The sequence below is a fragment of the Colius striatus genome, chromosome 3 (genome assembly GCF_028858725.1).
Source record: "Colius striatus isolate bColStr4 chromosome 3, bColStr4.1.hap1, whole genome shotgun sequence".
NCBI classification, from domain to species: Eukaryota; Metazoa; Chordata; class Aves; order Coliiformes; family Coliidae; genus Colius; species Colius striatus.
In genome coordinates this window covers 50,656,298-50,681,470 of record NC_084761.1, presented here as the reverse complement: position 1 = coordinate 50,681,470, position 25,173 = coordinate 50,656,298, and the positions used below count along the sequence as shown (strand labels likewise).

Here is a 25,173-nt window from a genome sequence, read left to right as displayed (position 1 = left end):
CGCAAAAGATACGTATTTCAGGGACTTCCCAGTTCCACAGCCCAGATGGAGAACACAATACTATAGACAAAGTAACAACAGCTGCCTTATTGTTGGTACATTAATGAAAACACAACGACATGCCAAGAGGGAGAAAAACAAAAAAGAAATACAAAGGGAAAATAGGGATGAATGGGAAGGGAAACAGATTTTGTGTGTTGTGAAAAAATCCTCTAGCAAGCCACCTGTGGAAGGAAAGGTGCTATCATGCCTGTTGTGCCTATGTGAAGAACAGATCTGATTCCCATCCTGTGACATGTACGGATCCTACATCTTCACCAAACACCAGTTCTCCTTCTCATGGAGAGACTTCTCTAACTACCAATGACGTGCTCACAGGAGGCAATGGGTCAATTCAGACTAACACGGGATGAACTCAAACCTCACTTATAAAAGGAACACAGAGGGTAGACAACCTGATGCAGATGAACTCTAAGAAAAGCTACTGCACTGTACAACACTGGAGTCGTGCACATACTTACTGCTTTCACATTTAGATCCCTTGAGATAATTACAAAGAAGCCAGCTTGATTAACAAACAGAGGCACTAATGATCTAGAAGTCCACCTAGGAGCAGGTGGTATGGAAGTGGAAAGGAAACACTGTGGCACTTCAGAACAGAAGGACCCCATGCCATACCTGCAGAATCACTGGTGAGGGACTTTAAGCAGGTGGAACAGAGTTGTCCAGTTCTGGCCAGGACTGTGGAGAAACCATCACTTCAACCAACAGGTTATCTCCAAATGTGCATGTTGGCTGGGCTTTCAAAAGAACTGCTCAACTCAGACCCTGCTAGAGGGTCAAGGGCTGGATCCCTGTCAGTGTCAGCAGAGTGGTAGTGGCCAGTAGTAAAATACCACCCCAGTCTTCTTTTAAATTGCAGGCTACCTATGCTTGTTTAAAAAAGTTTTCCTCAGCTTATGCTGCCAGCAAAACATGGATATGAGACCTGGGAGACAACTAGAATATTTATGTTAACCAGAGGGATGATGCTGGGGAAATCACTGTATCTCTATGCCCGTGTCTTTCTGCAGGCACGTGGCAGGGTCTCCTTTGCAGCATTACTTGGGGGATGCTGCTGGAAGGAGTTATGCAAGCGCTGAGCTGTTCCAGACCCTTCCTATCCACTAGCAAAATCAGCAACAGCCCTTTCCAGAAAACATCTCTACTCTCTTCCTCTCGCTCAACTGGAATGGCAGTGGTATAACTTCCTTAGTTTCTGTAAAATTAATCCAAAATTTCATCGCTTAAGGGTACTTAGAGCAATAGGAGAAAAATGCTCGATGGAACGAAAATTGAAACAAATACAGCTGGCCTATTTTTCTAAGAAAAAGAAAATGCTGCGACTTATGACTTATTCATTAAGCTTTATGTCTTACAGATATTAATAATTTATTATTTTTATACCATCTCTTTGGGCTCTGTCCAACCACAGATATACACGGTCTGCTGGGTTAAACCAGCCCTGGAAAACTGTGACCCTGCTTCTAAAGGATGTTGAGTTTTTTAGCTGCCATCTGTGATAGCAGCACTTCATCACTCCAAAATGGCTTTCCAGTAAGGCTGATGGTTGCTAAGCTTTTTAAGAAATGCTGAGTTTATATAAACCAGACTGAAAAACGGTGAAAGGCTGTGCCCACCTACGAGATGTCTCCATCTTGTGTTTGCATAGTCCTGAAGGAAATGAGAGCCATTCCAAGTTCATGCTGTTGTACTATGAATATCGAATGTTTGCGAGGAGAAGAGCAGAGCAGATGGCTTTGGGCATCTGTTTGTCTAAATTCTGTTACTCTCTTCTTTCCTTTTCTAAATATCAATGCAAACCAAACCAGTATATACAATTGGGCAGGTCACATTTCCTTTTGTTTTGGGTTTTTTTTTTTTAGATTCAGAGTTTATTTTAGAACAACTAAATAAATAATGGAACAAAACCAACCCCCATTTTAAGATGAGGCATACTACTTGGCAAACAGCTTCAGAAAACAAAGATGGCAGAGCAAATGTGTTTGGCTCTTCACTATATAAAAGCTAGGAAAGGCAATCTGCATGCTGAAGCACTATCTTTAACTCATACCCACTCCACAGAGGAACAATTCCTAATTTTTCAATTAAGTGAATTAGTTATGATATGAACCCCCATGTGAATTCTCCCCATCTGTTCGGTGGCTTTTTGCCAGCATCACTAGAAACACACATTTTAAACAACTGCCACATGTGCTAACTAAGAGTGATTCTGCTACACAGTCCTCAACGTACTAAGTTGACAGAGGAAATTCTGTCCCCAAAAAACCCATATGGACCTATTCTTCAATGTGGCACAAGAGAGCACAACCCAAACATTTTGCTTGACCTCTGAACGCATACTAGGGGGCTGGGTCATTCCGTTGCCAAAGACAACTCTGAAAATAAGTTAGTTTATGAGAATAAAGACTTTGTTGTCAAAGTCATGGAAGCTATTTTCTTGTTAGGCTCTTCACTATGCTATTCTAATGACAGGAGCCAAAGGCACTGTAATAGTCTAAATAAATGCGACAGTTATTGACAATGCTCTTTAAGAATTAATAAAACCTACAATGAAATATAAGAGAAAAGAAAGGGAAAAGAAAGAAAACTCAACTCATTACACAACTGGAAAGGCATTTTCATTATTGGAGTCTTGTTTATGATTATTGTCTAATTTTTATCATTGGAGTCTTATTATGTAGGAGTGAAGAACAACGCTGGGGCCCGTAGGCAGCACTATTCAATAAGGCAGTGAGGATTCAAATCAACAAGCAACACCGACTGCAATCAAATACCTAGAAGAAATATAAATACAAAACTTAGTAGCAGGCAAAAAACCATGTCAAAACAAATCAAGATCGCTGATGAATTTTTCAAGTGTCATATGCCTGACTTGGAGAAATCATCCAAAATTTTCTTACATCAGGAAGTGAAATTAGTGTCTCCACAAAGGTCAAAATCAATTTGTAGTAATAAGAACAAAATTTCTACACTGACACAGTTCTCCTTCACCTTATTTTTTCAGATCAAATTAGTTTGCCTTATTCTCAATCCCAAGGAAGAAACAAGAAGTTTCTAACTTTGACAAAGTCTGCATTTGGCTTATACAGCCTGGAAAGGTCTCTGCATGGCCAGCAGACCTTTATCGACTCATCACTGAGTAGGTTTTCTTTATGTGCTTTACAAAAGGACCCAAAACAAAACCCAACCCTAAAAACCTAAACCTTAAGAAGTTTCGAAGCAACTCAATGGTGACAATGTAAAGAAACTCCTATCTACTTCAGTAGCGCTTATCTCCCAATGAAACACTACAAATTCCCAAGTTGCTGCTTATGAGAATGTGAACAGAAACAGATAGTCTACATGTTTAACGGAACAAGAATTTTCCAGGGAATTCCAGCATAAGATTTTGCCTCCTATTCTCTCTTGAAAAATATTAAAATCTGCAAAAGCCCAAATAACACTGTCAGTATCTCTGTCTGCCCTCAGTAACTTAAAAGCAAATAATGAAAAACAATTAAAAAGCAGCTTCCAGACTGATTAATCACATTTTCCCCAATTCTAGATTCTTATCAGCTTTCCATTCCTTGAACCTTCTCTTCACCCTTGTCTCTAAATGCAGAAGAACTGAACATTTGCTCCTAACAGTTAAAATCTCACTCTATGACTTCTCAGATCATGAAAATCATCATACAACCACATGGGTTAAAGGCACAGATAAACATCTGCTGAAGCAGGAATTCTGCCTCCTTTCTTGCCTCTTGATCTAAAGAAAAGACAATGGCATGATCCAACTGGCATCAGAACTATGAATATATAGAACATAAAGCAAATTTCTTCAAATTGTAAACAAACACATACTGCATCCTTCTAACTCTGCACCCAGTGGATTTTTCTTCCAGCTCATTAAGTTGTTCTCTGTAAACACTGTGACTTCCTCTTTTTTGTGTCAAAGGGTGTTTGTTATTCTGTTTGTCTGTGAAAAATTTGCTTTGTGGGTTACGTTCTTCTAATTATCTGTGGGATTGAAGACGTGTTACAAATGAAGAGTACATTAATTAAAATACAGAAGAGGGAAGACACGAGATACACAGCTTTCATCTTTCATTATGTTTTTGGATGCTGACAGGAGACAGACTCTTATGCTATCATAAGTAGGAAGCAAAAGGTGACAGGGGATGCCCACAGATACCTTGCATACATGCGGTTCCCACATGAGGTGAGGTTGGCATTTCAGGAAAGTGTACCACATCCCATTTCCCCGTCTGTACCTGGGGATGGCACACATTATTGCAGGCCACATGTCACACCTGCAAACACCACAAGACCCCATGTCAGAAACATGTGCAGAAACAAGCTCAACACCACAGAGCTGCAGCACCCTCTGTGCAGACATTACACATTGGTGTATTACACAGGACTGTATGTGGTGGTGTGTTTTTTATTGGACTCTGATAATTCCGTTATAATTGCTGCAACACTTTAGCAGATACTGCAAAATACCTATTTACTCTGTCCCTATATGGTGAGCTGATGTGACCTTATTCAGCCCACACAGACAACAGCCTATTGCTAGACTGCTTTCAGTGCAATAAGGTTTTTTCTACTCCTTTTTCACTATTCACCTTTTCATTCCTATTGCTTCTTATGTTTTTCAGTTGCCTTAAACTACCACTTCAACCCCTCTCATTAGCTGAGCCCATCATCATGGTGTCTGAGCACTTTTGTTGCAGCACTTGGGCTCAGGACTAGCCGATATCGACCTGATCAATAGTATGACTGAATGAAGGCCATGCTAGTTCACACCCGAAGCCTTGTTTGACTCTATCACAACTGCCCTGAGGACAGAAACAGGGCAAGACGTGATAGATAGTATGTGTCTTATTTGTGCATTCACTATTACGTTCCCTTAAATGGCTGTCTGGGTCAGTCATACCCCTCTAGAAGGAGACAGGAAAACAGCTCAGCTAGATGGGCCATGAACACTTGCTGGGGAGGAAGCTAAAAAGGAGCCAGGATGTAGCAGCCTCTGCAGGGAGCATCCAGGCAGGCACCAAGGATGACAAGAGGAATTTCCTGGGGACTGGAGAGCACCAGGCAGTCTCATGTAGCTTGGAAGCCCCTATGATGGCAGCAGCCCTGCCTAGGTGCAAGAGCTCGCCTAAAAGGACTGGTTAACTTATCTGTTTATTTTTAGTTTTCACTATATTAAAAATTCCATTTCTCGTTTGTGAGTTTTTAACTCTAAGTGTGTATGGGTTTATTTGAAAAGCTTTTCAATTATTCTTGTCAGTTTTTGGGTAGGGATGTTTTCTTAAGGAAAATACCAGATTCACTTGAAGGCTCTACCCAGTCTGAAGTCCTAGCACACACACAGACGTGGATCCTCCGTATACTATTCCTGGTGCAGCCATGAGGAGTTTAAGGATTTTCTGCCTTGAAGGATGCACTTCAAAAACCTTTGGAAATGAATGCTCACCTATTTATGAAACCTCTTTGCATATTTGGCCTATATGAAATGCTGTAGCAACACACACATGCAGGTCCTGTGTGAGAAGAGTCTTTATTTGTACAAATCTGCTGACTGGAAGACAAGGTCACTCATTTTGGTATTAAAGCAAACACCACCAAAAAAAACCCCACAGTTCCTCATAAGAACTCTCCCAGCACCTGCGCTGGAGGCATATTTTAAACCTCCTGTGATGCACACCACAATACTAAATCAGCTGAAACTACCAACTGAAGGCACAAAGAGCCCTGAGGAACCCTGGCAGGAGCTCTGGGGGTGCAGCCTGGCTCCTTGCTGCACTTTGCAGCTCTCTCTCTTGGATGCCAAGGTGCAGCCTGCAGTACCTAGCAGGGCTGCTTGGGCAGGTGTCAAGATTCAAGTTTGAAAAGGAGGAGCTAAAAATGAGAGATGAGTCTAAAAGGAAAATCAGAGGGTAAGTACTTCAGAAGAATGTCAGGCTCTGCTTGTTCTTGCTTTGTAATGGTAATTAACCAACTGAAACAACAACAAAAAAATCTGTGAAAAAAATAAAGTCAAAGGCAAGACATACTGCCATTCTTTTGCCAGAGGAGAGATAGCTGCCAATCAGCCTGTTAACTACTGAAGACTTAATCTAGCAGTATTTTGTACAAGTGGAAGAAATGTATTTTTCTGGTGCTTGACTCCTCTCATCTTTACAGAGCACGGACAGCTCAGTTGTCCACAACCTGCAGATGAGCAAATGGATTAAGCTAGTCCTAGGAAATTACATAGTGGCCTCTGGGCCTAATCCAGAGCAAACTGCTTTGCATCTTCCTCAATTTTGCTGAGCTTTTGACAAACCTCAAGCACATCCTTCCAAGAGGCAACAGTAACCTTACTGCAAATGATACTCTCTACTCAAATAGATGCAAAAGCAATTCTGATTAATTTTAAATACATTTCAAAATCTAATGCTTGCAATATTTTCTCACTTGATCATGCAGATAGCATTGTTGGATTCTGTTTCTGCAGGTGAGTCTTGCACATGTTCTCTTTAAATTTATGCTCTCCCTGCTCCCCAGACTCCTCCTGAATTCCTGAGAATCTGAAAGTGCAGTGTCCAGCAGCTGCAGAAGAGGCCAATTGAGACTGGATTTCTCTTAAGTACTCTCAGGTACTCAGCAGTGAGCACAAGAGATCATCTATCTATAATTTTGGTACTGCAGTGTTTATCCAGTTTAGAAGCAAGCATCTGTCACTCCATTTCTAGCAAGACCTCAGGATTGCTAGAGAATCAGCACTAGCCTGAGCAGCTTTCGACTGGTATAAAAAGAGTGCACCCAAGCAGATTCGAGGTACACCTCTGCTGAAGGATGGGAACCAGCCCATGGCTGCCTTGGTGCAGACAAGCTCATACAAGAGTCTAGACTTGTGAGCTTGAGCAGAACCTCACTCTGACACTTCAAAACAGTTCAGTCCATGTGTGCACCTCAGCAGACGCCCACAGACAGATAGATGTATGGGAATATCTGCAACTGGCTTTTAATAAGCAGGCCCATAGCCATGGAGAAATATAAACTGTGCTGTGACCAAGCCTGAGTCAGCTCTACCGTCCTGCTGGCAGCAGAATAATTAGTTACCCTTCAATTAGAAAGATGTCCATCTAAAAGGAAGCACAACCACAGCTCTGGCCAGAGACAGGATGTTTCAGCCTGTGGCCCATCTGTTTGCTGTGGGCAGCACCCACCTTCCCTGCTCTGGGACACAGGCAGCAACCATCACATCCAGCTCCAGCACCTGATCACAGCACTGATGAGAGCTTGTGTGCTGTTAGAAGATGTAAAACTTCTGTGTGCACATAAACTTCACTCCTAGTTGCATTTTGCTTTTAGTCTCTGTCAGCAAGTCATTATGTCAGAAAGAATCACATAATCCTTGTTTGTATCCTGATGTGTACAGCTGCCATGGTCACACCTTCACACACTTTCACTCAGAGGTTTCCCAGCACCAAAGCTGGGCTGGCTCTGCTGAAGAGATCATGGTCCTCTGGCCACAACCAAAGGCAGCAGCTTCGCATGTGTGGGGTGAGTAGCTTGTTTTTGTGAGAGCAGTTATGGATTTATGGGCACATCAGGTTTTGCAAAACCTCTTTTAGGTGTCCAGTGGGGTTGCTTTGTGCTCCAACACTTTAAAGCAGGGAAAACCAATATTTACAAGTGGTAGAAGATTGTCTCTAGAAAACTGCTAGAAATCAACATTTGGGAAGTAGATTCACAGAATCACAGAATGGTAGGGGTTGGAAGGGACCCTTTAGAGATCTTCCAGTCCAAGCCTCCTGCTAAAGCAGGTCCACCTAGATCAGGTCACACAGAAGTGCATCCAAGTGGGTTTTGAAAACCTCCAGGGAAGGAGAATCCACACCCTTCCTGGGCAGCCTGTGCCAGGGCTCCCTCACCCTCACAGGAAAATAGATTTTCCTTATGTTTAAATGGAACATTTTGTGTTCCAGCTTCTTTCCATTACACCTTGTCCTGTCACTAGATACAATAGAAAAAGTGATGCCCCGGCCTCCTGACATCCAGCATTTAGGTATTTGTAAGTATTAATGAGATCCCACCTCAGTCTCCTCTAGACTGAACAGCCCCAGTTCCTGCAGCCTTTCCTCATAAGGAAAGTGTTTAAGTCCCCTGATCATCTTGGTGGCCCTGCACTGGACTGTCTCCAGAAGTCTCCTGTCCCTCTTGAGCTGAGGAGCCCAGAACTGGACACAGGACTCCAGATGAGGCCTCACCAGGGCGGAGTAGAGGAGGAAGAGAATCTCCCTCAACCTGCTGACCACACTCTTCTTGATGCATCTCAGAATGCCATACATACACTGAAAATCTTGATTTAAATTAGGAATTGTGGCATCATCTGATGCCCTTGAAATTTTGAGCCTTCAAAGCTCACCAACTTGTCACAGATTAAAAGCCCTTTCTTTGTGGGAAAAGCTGAGACCCTCATGTAATGGTAGATTCTAGAATCTCTCAAGAGAGCCTCATGCGTGGTCAGAGGGGGTGGTGTGGCAAAGAATCGCAGAGGGGCTGCGTGGCACCTGAACATGCATTACCTCCACATCCTTCTCCCCACACTGTCACGTCCTTTGTCCTGCATCCCCGTCCTGCCCCTCTACTTTCCCACTCAACTCATGTTCTGCTCTGCAGTGCTCCTGAGCATCTTTCTTGACAGCAGAGGGTAGTCTCTTGGGTAGCAGCACAAGGCTGCAAGGACAGGGCAGCAGCAGCACAAGGCTGCAAAGACAGGCTCCCTCTTTGCATGACTCCTCCCAGTATTACAGCACTTGGTACAAAGGCTTTATTTGGCAAGGCAAGCAAGTATGCGAAATTCTCTGCTGAACACCAGGCTTGCTGCAGAATGCAGCCAAGAGCCCGTCAGTCTTCCTTCTCCAAGGTGAAAGGGAAGGATAAATGGCTTTATTAAAACAGCCATATCAAACCACAACTACACCAAGCAGGCAGCTGACAGTTGCATAAACTACAACAACACTCCTGCCTCATACCATGGGACCGCCTAGAGGGGATGTGCTATGTGGATAATTTGTCTTTTTTTTAATTGAATATTGTTACATTTAGCCTCATGGAAGTGACCTTTAATGAAATGCAGCCTGACTCCAAGGGTAAGCCACATTTCAGAAGCAACATCTGTGCGCATGTTTCTGACACATGCACCACAAGAGGAAGGAAGCCAGTCACTTGCTGTTCACATCAGGCGGGCGACTCCATCTCACAGAGCTCACGGCCACATTACTTTGCTTCAGCTTACTACCGAGTGAAAACAAGAAGTGGTGTTTGAAGGATGTGAACAGGAGGGTTGTACGAACCTTTCAAACACCACTTTAATGTTTGATGTTGAAAGTAACAGAATTGCCCATCAACCAAGTGAGAATGTCATTCCTCATCTATCCTGCTATCTCCTTCTGTCTGGTAAAAGCAGAGTGAAATCTAACCCATCATTAATGCATTTCATGCAGCTGAATGCATTTGAACATTGACGTCTGACAAAGAAAAACCCTGTTTTTTGAGAGCAGTTTAACAATACCCAACAATAAATACCTTTTTCCTACACAACAATGACAACGTGACTTCATTATAAAGCAGAGTGATTGCCTTTAGGGGGTGAAAGCATAAGGCTAGCTTAGTGTTCATGCAATTCTTGCTTTCTCTGCTAAGACTCTCAGTCAACTAGCAGCAACTAGGTTGATGAGGTTTATGTGGACATGCATCTACTTGGAACTGGGCCGAGACCAAAAAATCACATTTTGTGTGGTCAGCAAAACCTAACTACTGCTGAGTAGGTGTGTCCTGAAAAAGGTGGCTCTATGGGATAAAGGATGTTATCTACTTATAGTACGCTTTCAGATCCTCAAAAGCAAATTTCCTGAATGACCCTCTCCTTAAGAACATTCCCCCAATGCACTGAGTGCAAATATTCATCACATGGCTGAAGCAGCCTAGTTAGTGGTGGCAGCACCCTAGATAACTAGGCTTGATTTGCTGCTGAGCAACCATATTATTGGTGCCCAGAGAACTGTATTGTAGCAGCACCTTTTTTTTTTCTTCCTCCAGCCTTGCAAGTAAGGAAATTTTGCCTTGGAAGAGCTAATAGCAGGAGGAATGACTTTTACACAAGGTAAAATCCAAAGATGCTGTTTAACTCTCTCATGCATCATCTGAAAAATTAAGTTCCCCAGATATGTTTTTTAAATGAAAATGCTTGTCTCAGTATTAGAGAAGGGAATGGATCTATACATAACAGGCACCTGGCAAAGGACACATCCATTGTCATTTACAGGCATCATCCTAACAGGAAAGAACTACTCCAAATGGCATATAATTAGAGAACAAGGATGCAGAGCCTAACCAGTCATTATTGTAACAGAAATTTGCCATAGCGTGTGATTAACCTAAGAAAGGCATCATGATGATCTCACCATGTCTGCTCTTGCCTCCTGGCTATCAGAAGCACAACTGATGTGAATAAAGAGGCTGGCGGCTGAAACAGCTATCACTGTGGTTTCTTGTTTTTTAAAAAATGACCCAAATTGGTTAAAAATATCTTGACTTCTTCCTGCCACCACCTCGGCAGTTGCTTCCTGTTTCTTCACACTTCTCACTTCACTGCTGTCTGCCATTGACAATAAGAACAGTAAAAAGAACAAAATAATCTCCTTAGTAAACTGCCTCCTGCTAAACACCTTCTCAAAGGAAAAAACCCACAGACGAAGCATTGTGTGCTGGGACAGTTTTTGTCTGATGCATTGAGGCTCTGCAAGAAACCAAACAGTTGCAAGTGGGAAGCCTTCGATGTTCAGAGATAAAATCGGAACGATTCAGTAGTATCTTTACAATGTTGGTTGAGGGCAGTGACTCAAATCTGTACATCCAGCTAAGGACTCACCTCGGTCGCATAAGCTTATGATATGACTTCAGTGGGACTGTTACATGGAAAACTGTCACTTTAGTCTCAGGTTCTTCTTTTTGTTTTCTTGAGGCTATATGCTTTATTTTGTTGAGTTTTGATCCAGGAGGAACTGGACCAAATGAGAGACCAATGTCTCATTTTTTTTTGAACTGATGGGGCACAGGGAAAGCAGGATACGCTAACCATGCAGGGATGGGATGACACATACTGAATGGCACCTTGCAAAGCCAGGAAAAACAACACCCGTCACGTACTGCAGATAATCAGGGAACACCCTCACTCTTTATATCCAGGAATGACAGAACAGGCTAACCAAGCACACGGAACTGCAGCCGAATGAGGGCTTCCAGACACTTGACCCTAATGAAGGCAAGTGCTAGGTAGGAACATGTTGGTACAATTATACCTATAAACCTCATTGTGACTTCTACAGTCACCACCCAGAGATGACAGCAGCTGTTAAAAGACACATCTGAGAACCCTCCCAGATGACAGTGACTGCCACCATGGCAGATCTGATCATGTAAAATTGAAGCTTACTGTTCCAGCACTTGAGAAAAAAAAAGGTACTGGCACTGATACCAACTCAGCACTGGTGAAAAAAAAAAAAAACAACTCCCAAACCTTACCTCTCTAAGTTTGAGTCCTGAAATTCACTAACCAGAGAGCTCTTCAGGACAAAGAGAGGCTCTAAAGTCTCCATCCACCACGTGGATGTGCTTGAACAAAGGGATCACAGTGCTTTCCCTGGATGAGGAAGCCAACTCAGTCCCCAAATCACTCTCTCAACACTTCTGTGTTCCTGCAGCAAAGAAAAACACCAACAGCTGTGCTGTACAACAGCTTATTTTAGGAATAACTTGTTACTTGCAGCCTATCCCACAGGTGTCCGATGGTAACAGCTTTTCAGAATTGCCCTTGCAGGCAGTCCAGGGTGTAAAAATCTCTCACATGAACAATCACAGGAACCATTCTCCCTTCTATTAGAATTGTCACCTAACAATAGCTTATTCAAAATGTATTTTTATCCTTAGATTCAATGTACTTCTATCCTGCCAACCTCAACAAGAGGGACTAAGGCACCCAACTGCCTGCAGCTTTTTAGACTATGATTTAAAGGTGGATTTTCACAGGCTTAAGAATAATTACATTACTTCTGAATTCTTAAAAGTGACAATACTCATAAGACAAATCCTTATTTAGTATCTGAGACTTGGGAAGCCCCATCTGTGTCAGAACCAAACTAAAAACAGAAATACTTCCTCAGACAGGAAATATTTAAGATATAGTAATGTGAAATCTGGAAACTAGTTCAATGACACATACTGGAAACAGAGACTGAATGTGTCTTATTTTGTAAACCCTTTCAAAGCTAATAATAATATTTGGAATCAATTACTGAAGCTGTCATAAGGCAAAGCTTTGCCTGTAGCAACAGGACACAGCTATATCCATACCCTGGACCTCTGCAGTATCCATTTCAGCCATTTTTTCTGTACCTTGGACCTCTGCAAGGCCACAATGGCTTACATCTGGTTTATACTGATCCTAACACTGAGCATACTTCTAATTTCTTCTACATTTAAGCCAGGAATATTTACACTTCCATTTATAAGGTGACTGAAGCAATGCATACTGTGATGGAGGCACTGGTAAAAGACATTAACTTTTACTTGAATCCCTATCCCTCAGGCTGATTGCCAAATTGGTTAATGAGTATAATTAGCATTAATTAACACAACAGCTCAAATAATATACATCATATCTGGGTTTAACAAAGTCTCAGGTTTACTGGCTGCCTCAACCACCTGGCCAAGTTCAAACCAAACAGCCCCACAGGCAATGTGGCTGGCACTCACCATGGCAGCTATTCCTCCAGCTCACCTTCACATACAGTGAAGCTACAAGCTTCTCAGGCTACATGCAGCTGCTTCATGGTACAGCTTCATGGTACAAAAGCAAAACAAAAAGCAAAACTTGTGCCCAACCATTAAAAAAAAAAAATAGTGGCAGCCCCAAGTAATTACTGATTTTATCACCTAATGCTCAGATCTGTTCCTTTTTACACCTCTTCAGAGCAATTTTATCTGCCCTTGCTCAAGCTGCCAGCATATTTAACCTGCAAATCTTAGAAGTGAGATGAGGTCAGGCTGTACCTTACTAGAGCACAGCTGTGAGTGAGCAGGGCTGCACGATAGCTTTGTCCTTGTTTCTAAGTCAGCTGGAGTGGAAGCTGGCAGAGTGTGAAAGAGGATCATTCACAGCTTATGGCTTAATTACTGGACTTGTATTGAAGATAGATGCCTCATGCACAGAAGCATACTTGAAGGAGAGAGAAAACACATGTCAACCTTAGAGACAGTATGAAAATCCAGACAAGATGGTTTATTTCCCCACAGGAGAAGATAAGCACTAGGTACTTCAACTAGTCATCCAACAGCTGTGGATGCACATTAGGCTTCTTACCACTATTTATTTTTTATTAACATCCTATTTAAAGATACAAGTTTTATTATCACAAACTATGCATACATATACACATAAAATTTGATATATGGTAGTAAAGATAGTCAGCTAGTCTAATCTGGGTGATTAAAGCTAGGTGCTGGAATCAAAGAAGTCTGATTCTCAAAAGTGCCTGATTATCAGAAATACCACTAAAGCCAGCAGGAGTCAAAAGTAGCTCAGTATTTTTGAAAAACAACTTCTTTTGTCCCTGTTCTCATCCAAGAAATGCCAGAAGGCCCAAATATGTTCTTCCATTTCGCTGGATGCTACATGCAAACATAGAATGCTAAACAATCACAGCTTAAGCACCCAGGTGAGACGCTTCTGTTGCTGAAAGTAAGGCTACAGTTTGTTCTGAATGACCTTTCCTATAAATCTGTAGTCTATGTGCTTGAGCAAGGGCACTTAGAGCAGATCAAGAAGAAATGGAGGGAGTATGTGGACAGAAAGGCAGATTGGGTCAGAAGATGAAGTAAGTCCGGGCTATGGAGCTAGGAGATAAAGATCAATTTGTCAGGTATTCCTTGAATAACCATATTATCAGAAACTCAGACCCACTCTAAGAAACTTGGCTGTCACTAAGGTGAGGAGCCTGCACCTTCTCGTCCATCCCTGCTCAGATCCTGGTCAGCACAGTCCAGTTAATTACCATGGCTTGATCCTCACTCTCTCAGTTCTGTTCACTCTGCTCCCTCATCTATTTATTAATAACTCTAAACCACAGGTGTGGACAGCCACAGGAAAACTGATGGGTTTGCTCTACTCCAAGTCAACGGGAGAAAAATGCTTTTGCAAATGTAGACTGCCACACAAGGTGGTTTGAGACAGGTGTTTGGTTGGCACTGCAGATGGGCTGGAAAAATCCCCCATCAGCACTTCAAAACTCTCATGTCTCTTCCTCTGCCAGGAGGACAGAAAACATGTTCTGTGTGTGGAGGCTTTGCACTCTAAAGGAAAAGCTGAAACTCCTTGAAATGCATTAGTTCCCTAGTCTTCCCTTTGGGAAGCAACTAGATCAAGTTGTTCAGCTGTTGGAACTTCAAAGTTTGCATGCCTCAGCCCTAAGTTTCTGCCACAAAATTGGAGAATGACCTCGAGAACACCAGCCTTCTCCCACGTGGACTTGGTGACTTTATTCTATTTATAAGGCTGATATATCTCTACATATGTTGAGTGAATTCTGGGCAGTTAAGGCAGCAGGAGGAGGTAAGAGATGAACCAAAGATCTGCTCTTTCGGGAAAAAAGAGGACATCTAGGAGAAAGTAAGTTGGCTGGTCCATGAGATACAGAAATTCATTGGCTCTCTGCCTCCTGGACCTCAGCTTGAATGCTCTTCCAGCACTGATTCCCCATCTGTCTCTTACTCTGTCTTCTTGCCAAACCATTTCACAGCTTCATATAGCTCAAGGCCAGGAAACTGTTCATAAGAAATGAACGTTTTAAAACCATGTTTTAAATCATGGTATAGCATCATTTTGAAAGACAGGGTTTTTTTAACACTGCTTAAATATTTGTGATGGTGACCACGTTCACGCCTCTTACTGCCTCACACTGCACACGCAACTAGAGCACTACAGGTGCTGTTCTGTCTTTCTAAGCCTCTGATGTGTGGTTTTTCCCATTTCCTGCTTTTTTTTGTAATTGCTTAGGTCTTCATCTTTCAATGGGTGACTAACACCAAACACTATTAAAAAAGCTGCTCTCTGATTATACAGCAAGTATTTTTCTGTGTATAGGGGCATAAGAAGCAAAAAAATGAAAGCAAATTGACCTGACTCTCTCAAAGTGTTCTTCAAAATGCTCTCTAAAACTAAGCAAATAGGTCCACCCCAAAACATTATTTAACTGTCTCTTTACCTCCTCTGTGCAAAAGCTCAGTGGGAGCCACCACATTGTCTGCTAGAAAACAGGTACTCTTACACTCTTATTTCTGTTACAGATATGAGAAGTTGAATCATTAACCACTCAGAAAGAAGTTCAAAGAACCATCAGGAAGACTGCATATAAGCGATGAGAAAACTTCTTTCTGCAACCAGATACAGAACTGAGAAGGTCATGACAAGGCCTATTCAGTACCTTTTTCTCTCTGCAAGCTTTCTACCTTTTGAGTCTTTCTTAAATTCAATGAGAGGAAGCTATTTAAAACCATTGCATAGAAAACTTTGGGCTTGAAACCTTCTGCACAGCTCTCTGCACTCACGCAAAGCACATGAGAGATGGGTTCTGGATTTGCAGAAGCCCTGGTACAACCAAACTTTTAACTCTTGGGAGTCCATTATCATTATTTACCAGTTATCATATTTAATGGTGGGACTGGATCTTAAAGGTCTCTTTCAGTCTAAATGATTCTGTGATCATTAACTTTTGCTTAAGGTGCCAACACTGTTCTGTACAAGCCAGAAGTATTTTAAGACTATTACTAAAGGATGTAGAGGACAAGGATTTCAAAGGGCATGCTACCAACTGATGTACCACAGCTAAATATTCTATTCATTCATCTCTACCTCATCTGCCCTGAATTGATTCCGAATCAGCTGCCTAAGATAGGATGACTGAAAGGATGATGATGTTTGGCTTCATGTCAGAATTGCTACTATGGTTCTTGGAATAATTTCATATCAATTTAATATCTCTGGTTAGATACCTCTGGTAAAAAGCCAAATTTATATCTCATATAAACTACAGCAGCTCCATTAATGTGGTTTGCATCAAAGGAATTACAGCCTTTAACTGCAAGGTCAAATTTCACACATCTAATTCAGGTTTGTTTTTTTTTTTTCCTGAGTAGCATGTTAGCTACTGACTCTGATGTGATTTTTTGCAATAACAGGTGTGGCTTTGATTGACAACTACTTAAGTCACGAGGCAGTTAACGACTAATTTGATTGCTTGCAGTTAGATTATAAATCACCTTGGAAAAGAAGTTTCAACAGACAAATTATGAGGCACACTGAGGCTGAGTAGGTAAGATTCATTAGTCACTACAAGGCAGGCTCTTCTACTGGAGAGGCAACAACACACGGGTCGCCTTGGAGCATCCATATGGATGGAACCGATGAGTAACAGCAAATAACACTTGTCGCACAGCTCACTACTGAGGAACATAGTATTAAAAGTGTAATGTAATTGAAGCTTGCTTTCTTGGTAGATACTTAACAAAACAATTATGTTAGCTTTGTCCTTTAATTTTATTTTCTTCTCCTAAAGATTTAGAAGACATTAATGAAGTTCTCTACTACCCATTTGTCAAAACTTTCCTCTGCATCTCCTGATGGAGCTTGCTTGACTTATCAGGAAATGAACAAACTGCTTTTATTCTTCAGTCATAGTTTACAGTGCATCCTCAAGCATTTCCAGCATCATTAGCACACGGACAAAACTACAGGCTGTGAATTTAGCCCCATTAACCCTATGTTCTCAGGCATGAGACAAACAGCACTAATAATGCACAGTCCTGACCTGAAGTCAGCATGTGCAGGTATGGGTCTTCCAAGTCTATTCGGCCCCTGGCTGAGGTAGGTGAAAGCACATCTGCAATTAATAGTGCTCATACTTAACGTATGACCAGGTCTGTTTGAAGGACCAGATAGCAGGCAGAGGCCCAAAAGCCCCATCACTTTATTCTGCCCTACCACAGACTGATGTGATCCGTTGAAATATCACTTACCCTTCTGTACAGTGCCTTTGGTGCTGTAACTAAGAAGTCATGATACCACAGCTGCTTTTACAATGGGGATACCTATCCCTACAGACTGGATGAAAACTGGGACATTATTTTTCAAGACATTGAAAAAGGAGGTCTTGTACAGGTGCTGTGTAGCTTGAGCAGAAATCTGGGTTCTCATAAAATTATGCAGACCTTTGCAGCCTGTTTAGTGGCTTTTAACAGATACTCCCTAATTATTAGCCTCAAGGGGAGGATTGAAATTTTTTAAATAAATATGGAGATGCCACAGTATGCTGCTGTGTTGTAAAAAATTTCAGCACTTGTTGTGAAATATCAGTCTTTCAGAGTGGAATAATTCTGTCATCTTGTTTCCACACAGCTCTTCTCAGAGTGCCATCTTTCTGACAAATATTTTATCACATTACTTCTACCCCTTCCTACACCCTGCTTATAATATATGCTTATAATAGTTTATCATTTTCCTAATGACTCATTTCTAAGGCTCAGTCTTTCAACTGTGTGAAGTTTTTTGTGAAACTGATGCTTCAGAAGGAGGAAAGTGACATTAATGACAGTGACCCTTTAGTGCATTAAATACCAAGGGCTGATTATCCTTCAGCATTTTCTAGCCCGAGGACTAGCTAACTCCAGCAACAAGACTGCTTCTAGGAGAGATGAGCTGGGAAGATTTATAGGACTTTTACACCTTTGTTTCCTGAAGTTGGGACCTGGTGATATCCAGTTCATTTCTCAGTGCCCAAAGGACATCCTAAAAGCTTCTCTGAATTGTAGCTCCAGTAGTCTAAGACAATGGCAGCTTGCTAAGATGTCTGTGCTACTTAGTCCCTTACACCAACTTTTCAGATCTACTCTGCTGTTTGACCCTGCTTTTGGAAATACTCCATGGTCAGAGAGTCCTGGGGCCCTATGGAAAGAGAAGGACCACTCCCTGACCATCCCATAGCAGACACACTGCTTTTTGGAGCTAATATCCCACTGGCAACACACCAGTTGTAAAACACTGATCCTTGGACTACAAAATGTTTTACGGCTTCTTTACCAAGAAAAAGTAAGTGCTGAAGAGTAGAAAATCACTTTCAGTCAGTCTGGCTTTAGGTTAAGAGACTCTGCTCACCCCTAAGCTGACAGACACCCCATATCCTTGACTGATTTTTATCAGGTTTATAGTGTTTTTTCTATGGAGCAGCAAGTTTAGTCTTGCATGTAAAAGAGGGGCCTGGAGTTCCTGGAAAATTTGACTTAAATCTTCACTGACTTCATTGTCATCGTTTGAGAGAAGCAATTGCTTTTTATAGTATCCTTTTAAGATTAGTCATAATGTAGCATAGTATTCATGTCCTCTTTTTGAAGTTGTCTTTTTGCATGAAGAGCAATACAAATACTTACACAGCACCTTGTTTCATTTTCCTTTTTTTTTAACTTTAAAAATAGCTTTTTTTTTTCCCTCTTTGCACATTAGCAACACTAGGAAAGATTTTCACCACTAGAATGTAATCTAATCCCAACCACCGTAACCAATATTTGTTCAACTTTCTGCAAAAGAAAACGAAAACCCCATATGCACACAGAAAGCCATTCTGTTCTGTGGGACAAAACACCAACTGGTGATAATTGCATTATGATTATGAAGAGATGACAATATTAATTACCATCAGTGAGCTAAAGCAAAACCTCAAGATAAAAGTGTCACAGAGAGTATTCAAGCAAACATGGATTCCTTTAAGATTCTTCTTTTTAAACACCTGGTCCATTTAGCAGGTAAAAGGATCAGAAAAACTGGCAAATAATAAGACCTACCTTTCCAAAGCTGAATGTTTTATCATTACTTTCTGCCTATGATTGGTATATTGCGGGTGGGTTTTTTTTCAGACAATAAAAACACATTAGTTCAGATGGCAGGTTCTTTTCAAGCAGCCTTTCCTAAGCTAGTTACTTCAGTTGAACAAATATATGGTTGTAGATAACTGAACTTCTGAACTGAAACTTTGTTAGCTATGGACAGACTTTCCTAGACTACTAACCCTTCAGGAAACACTGTTCTTCCCCTCATTTGCATTTGTGCATTTATGTATAAGCACACAAATGAGAGTGTGTACATTACCTGCAACTACAATCCGTCCATAGACAATATGAAAGATTTTAAACTTAGAAATGCTGCTGCTTCCTGGATCAGAAGTTCACCTGACGAAGATTCCCATTGAGCAATATGCTGCAATATTTTATCACAGTTGAGTTTTACTAATGCATCATCAATCTGGTAAAATGAATAGTAAAAACAATGGGTGTTACAATTGCAACAATTTTACAATTACAAAAATAGATATAAAAGATACAGACTCTTGTTCCTGGACTGTTCAAAAAAGTAACAGTATCTCACTGGATGTCTGGTTGATATTGGCTACAGTGATAGCTTTCATAGCTGCCACCAAGTTTTCTAACAGAGTATCATGGAGCTAGAGATGGGAGGAAAAAAGAATAATTGAATCTGTCCTTTATGGACACTCCTGTAGGACTCTGATAGAAGTTTTTACAGCAATTCATTGTGATGGTTGGCATTCTTCCCTCCACTTATTTTCCCCAAGTGTATCTGTCCACAGGTGACAGAAGGACAAACTGGGGCAAAATGACATTATGCTGTTTCCTAGTTGTTACTCCTTTGGTCTCCAGCTTTCCTCTTGCCTCTCCTCCTTCACGTTGTTAGAAATGTTGGCATTGCGTTCTTTCCCCATTTACTCAGCAGCATGCTGACACCTCTGCCCTTTCAGATCCGCTGCCAGTTTACAAATGCAAACTCTTAGAAATTAATTGTTCGACTTTAATAAGTAACCAATCACCAGTGATTAAACTTCTAATCAGTACAAGTCTTTGTTTCTATAGAACTGTTACTGAGTTCAAAGTCCATGTATATAATAAAAGATATATACAGCCCCTTTCTGTTTTTACTGTTTGCAAAAGTAAACTGTGCTCTGATACGCTCTCAAAAGCTCTTCCTATTGGAAGGTAATTTCATTTAACTCATAACCTACCCAGAACTTATTTTTGCCCAGCAAATACTATCAATTTTTGGTTTATTTTGACTCTCAAGATGGTGACGCTTACCTATTTGATCCAATGTATAAGACTATGGTATCAGTTTAGATATGTTATCACATAGTATAGAAGTTTACAATTCAGGCACCTAATTTGTATCTGAGGTTAACATAGAAACAATTCCAGATGAGTTTTGTTATTTCTAATCTTCTAATCTCTATTATTTCTAATCTTCTATATTAAAGAACTGGGAGTACTGATTTCCAAGAATTTTTCACAAATAGAACCAGTTCATAACCCTGTAGAACAGGTATGAAAGTTTTATCAGCTATGAAGTTGTTACATGATGTTAGATAATAATAGCTCTTAATCCAGGATTGCTCTTAAATCCACAAAGGCAATAGATTCAGCCTATATCCCTCTTCTGCTTTTAATGTGGGAGTTGTAAATTAAGAAAGGATGCATTGCTAGAAGCACAGTCATGCAAGTTACAAGATTGTGCTCTGTCTGTAGCTGCGAGACTAGAACCAGCTTGCTTTTACTCCTACATCAGTGATAACGACACAAACAAACTAGAGGCAAGATGTTGCTCCTTAATATAACCAGGTTCTCCTTAGCTTTGGCTGCATCTTATGGAGGTTTATGTTGTTAAAAATAAAGGTGGCACTAGCAGTGTAGGACTTAAATCTGACAAATTTTACTATTGGCAACATCTTTTGCTAACTAAATCTCTGTAACTCTAACCTGGCACTTGCTGGACAGTTTTCAGCAGACACTAAGTTTGAGACTCATAAGAATGCTATCTTCTGTCTGTCCTGGCTTCATAGGATTAATTAATAGCTACTGTTCTTAATGCCAGGCTGAGCCTGAAGGGGCATCATGTCTCAAGAACGTATAAGTTTTGGGACCAGTCACCCTACGGAAACATAGGCATGCTCTTTTGATTGCAAAAGGAGTTGAAGAGAAGATGTAACCTTGAGAAGGGAAAGCATATGTTGAAAAAATCCCAAATAAATCAAGAGACATTATCCTAGTTTGTGAGACAGAATCTGAGTTTGAGTCAATGGGGGAAAGATACCTTCCAGGTAATAAAATGTCAACATTTCTTATGGCAGGGGATGTACATGTATAAACAATTGTTAAGTTGTTAAATTCCTAAGATGTGGACACCAGCCTGTAGAAAATTCACCACAATTATAGAGCTCATAGGGTTACTCTACTCGATCAGATATGATATCTGAGCTCAGTATTGATTTTCGGGCCTTAAGCGTCCATCACTGTTTATACTTAGTGCATCATTATCTATATTTAGTGCAATCTTTTGTATAGATGTATTTTCAGGGACTGGAAAAAGAAAACCACAAATCCTTGGGAAATTTCAAGAAAGCTTATTATCCTGAAACAAGTCATTACACAATCAAAATATACTTTCGCTGAAACCTGCTATCTTCATTCATGCAACAAACCTTACTCACAAGGATCATCACCTCACTTCACGGAATTGTCTGCAAGTACAGCTGAGGTCTTTAATTTTTAGACTTTCCTTAAATCATCCTCCATCAGTGTGCATCAAGCCTTTAGACAAGGTAAGGCAAGGTGGTTACACATACCATCACCCCTGTCCCTGTCCCTCCCAACAAAAATGCCCACTTAAAAAAATGCATTATTTTGTATGATTTCCTACTCAATCTCATTCCTTCAGTCCCCTTTGAGCTCATTGATGCTACTGCAAAAACTGACAATATCTTGTCAAAAACGCCCACCTCTGGCCCATACCCTCAGCCACAGTGCTTTCTAAAGAGAGCTATAAATTCAAGCTTAGGCACACTTCAGAGTAGGTAATACAAAATTCACTTTAAAGATTTGCAACATTATGACAACATATGTATCAGCCTAGATATCATATCCAGCAGTGGGATTTACAATTCTGTAAGACAGGAAAGCAAATCTTTCTCTCACCAACACTTGAGAGGCACAGCTGAACAAAAGCAGTTACAAAACCAATTCACTGTAATGGGCACTTGCATTCTGCAGTTTGTATAACACTCGGAATAACTTCTCCCCCAGCAAACATCATATGGCTTTAAAGTCATCTGGAGTAAATGCTACCAAGAAGAAAGTGGATTTTAGCATGGAGGTCACAGGAAAAAAAAAAAAACTCAGCTGACTTCTAGAAAAGAAACACCAGAGCTCTATTGTCACTCTCATGCTACAAACTCCCTGGAAGTGAAGGGACTGGAGGAGACAGATCCAAAGTTATGCATGGAGGAAGATGCAATTTAGAAATCCCTTACAGGACAGGCAACCAGCTTCTGAGAAAACCTTGGCTTGCAAAGAAATGCAGGGATCACTGCTAAGTTCCCATCATGTAGTCGTGGGAAAGAAAAGTTCATACCATTGGGGGAATAGACAGGGGAATACTGAGCAGAAGGTTATTATCTCTGTACATGACATTAACGGGAGCCTTCCTGGAATCCACTGTGCAGCGCGGGTGGCCAGTGAGGACAAGAGTGGGAGCTTGGGAGAACACAGGCCCAGTGGTTTCTCCTGGGGAGCATCTGCATTCCAGGGAGAGACCAAAGGAGCCTAGTCTATTTATCTCAGAGAAAACGTTAAGTGGCTATTTAATTACTGCCCTTAAATACTCAGCATCAAGAGACTATCTGAAACTAGATAGCTATTTAATCTGACAGATAAAGACATTACAAGATCCAATAGCTAGAAGATGAAGTCAGAAAAGTTCAAAGTGAAAGAAAAAATGCAAACATTTAACAGTGAGATTAACAATTGGAGCCAATTATCCGGGAATGTAGTCAATTCCCCATCGTTGGAATTAAATCAAGGCTGTTTGAAGAGGCTTGGTAGGCTGGACCTCAGACTCAATGGGGAATAATCGGTGCCTTATATAACGGAAGTTAGACTAGGGGACCATAATAATTTCTTACAAGTCTCATAAATCCACCATCCATATTGCTATCTTATCCTGAGAGAGAAAGAAGGATGAAGGAAAAAAAGTACTAAGGAAGCCAGGACCTGTTCGTGGCACAAAAAGGTGGTCGATCTGGGGACAACACCAGTCACAGACTGGGAGATGGCGAGATCATCTGTAGTTCTGCCATCGACTTCAGCAGAACAAAAAGCCCGTCGGGGCATTAGGACCAGCCCTAACGCCCCACGAAGCGCGGAGCGAACTGTGCTTGTGTCGCTACCACGGGTGGGCATCACAGGGCAGGCATCGGGCGTGCTGGGACACCCCAGCTAGCAGCCCGCTCTACCCGCCCTCCCGCTCGCAGCCCAACGACCCGAGAGTGCGGTTTGGGGAGCTTCGGGTTCCTGAGACACCCGTCCGGGAGACACCGTCGGGACCCCGGGGCGGCGGAGGGAAGGGAGCAGGGCGAGCCCAAGGGCACACCCCTTGACTATGAGCTCCACGCCGGGGCGGCAGCGGCCTCCGGGGCACCTTCCGCGCTGCGACACCGCGGCCGCGGGCCGCCGACACTGTTGCCGTGGCGACCGCGCCGCACAGCCCCTCAGCCTGGCCCGGCTGGCTGCAGCCCCCCAGCCCGGCGTGCTGCTGGAGGGCACCTTAGTTTTTTGTTTTTTTTTTTTTTTTTCCCTTCCAAGCGCCAGTAGAACTCTGCAGCGGACGAGAGAGGCCCGCTCGGGTCTGGCCCAGCCCGGCCGCAGTCCCCACCGCCCCAAAACCGCGATGTCCGCTTGACGAAGGGGGCCGCAGCCTCCTTCTCAGCCGCGGAGGAGGGCACGGCTCTTCCGGGCGCGGTCCTCGGGCAGGGCTCGGCCCGCCCAGCACCCCCGCGCCGGGCAAGGCCGGTATGGCGGGGCAGACCCCCGCCTCGCCGCTCCGCCGCGCCCTGGGCACCTGTCCGCACACCCATCCCGCTCCTAGGAGGCGCCGAAAAAAACTTGCTCTGTGTGTATGTGTGTGTGTGTGTGTGAAGGGGGTCACGATCTCCCCCCACTCCGCTCCCTCCGCCCCTTACCTCCGCAGCGGCGCCCGGGGAGCCGCGGGCACGCCGCCGCCGCGGGCAGGGATGACCTTGCGGAGAAATTCATCATCCGGGCAGGAAAACAAGCCCTTCCTCGGAGTGTGCAGCGGCGGGAGGAGGGCGGGCGAAGGGAGGGAGGAACGGAGAGAGGAGGGCCCCGCCGGAGTGGCCCTCCCCACCGCGGGGGGCAGGGAGAGGCGGATTCGTGCCGACTACCAAGAGGTAGGGGTGGCAGGAGGGGTGGCTCCGGCCAGCCTCCACCGCAGAGCGGGAAGCCGCGCCGTGCAGACGCCGGCGCCTCCCGGCCGCTCGCAACTGCGCCGACTTGGAAGGCGGGGAGCGCTGGGGCTGCGGCGGCGGGCCGGGGCCGGGGCCGCTCTCCCCGGCGCCGCCGCGGGGAGAGCGGGGCAGCTCGCGGGCGGCACCGGCTAGCAGGGAGGGCTCCGCACCACCCCCCTCGCCGTCGGCCCTCAGCTCCCGCCCCAAACACTCCCAAAAGCGGAGGGCGCGGGAACGTACCTGCTTCCAGGGAGGCATTTCCCGTTCACGCCAACCCCACCTCCCACCGCGCCCCGGTTTTATAGCGCGTCAAGAGCATGGGGCAGAGCGGGCGGCTCCCGGGCCCCGCCGCGGCCCCCCGGGAGAGCTCGGCGGCCGTGCCGGAACCCCGGCGGTGACCCGGGGCTTGCTCTGCCTTGCCTCCTCTACCAGCCAGTTCCTGAAACAAAACTACTCGCTACGCTTCTTCACGGCAGAAGAGCTAGAACCGCACATCCAAAATCCATTCATTCCGTTCACCTTCGCTAGCCCTGCGTGTGTCAGCCGAGGAAACGTGCCGACGGATAGCTATCTAGACACCTAATGAGCTATTTGCTTGCGGAGTTGTACACGTTTGTATGGAGAATTGCAGTGTATGCAAATATGGATCACTCTTGTCACGCTTTCA

At 43.1% G+C, this 25,173-nt stretch overlaps 1 protein-coding gene across 3 annotated transcripts in view; it reads right to left on the bottom strand.

Moving 5' to 3' along the window:
• Nucleotides 1-24,850, bottom strand: part of GPRIN3 (GPRIN family member 3) — a 30,734-nt gene extending 5,884 nt beyond the window's left edge. For 2 of the 3 annotated variants that reach the window (XR_009818509.1, XM_061993825.1), the window contains exon 1: nucleotides 24,222-24,348. The gene's annotated coding sequence lies outside the window, so the exon portion shown is untranslated. Of the gene's footprint in view, nucleotides 1-24,221; nucleotides 24,349-24,746 lie in introns of those variants that run through there. The other variant, XM_061993826.1, reaches the window with a different exon arrangement.
• Nucleotides 24,851-25,173: the final 323 nt, after the last annotated feature.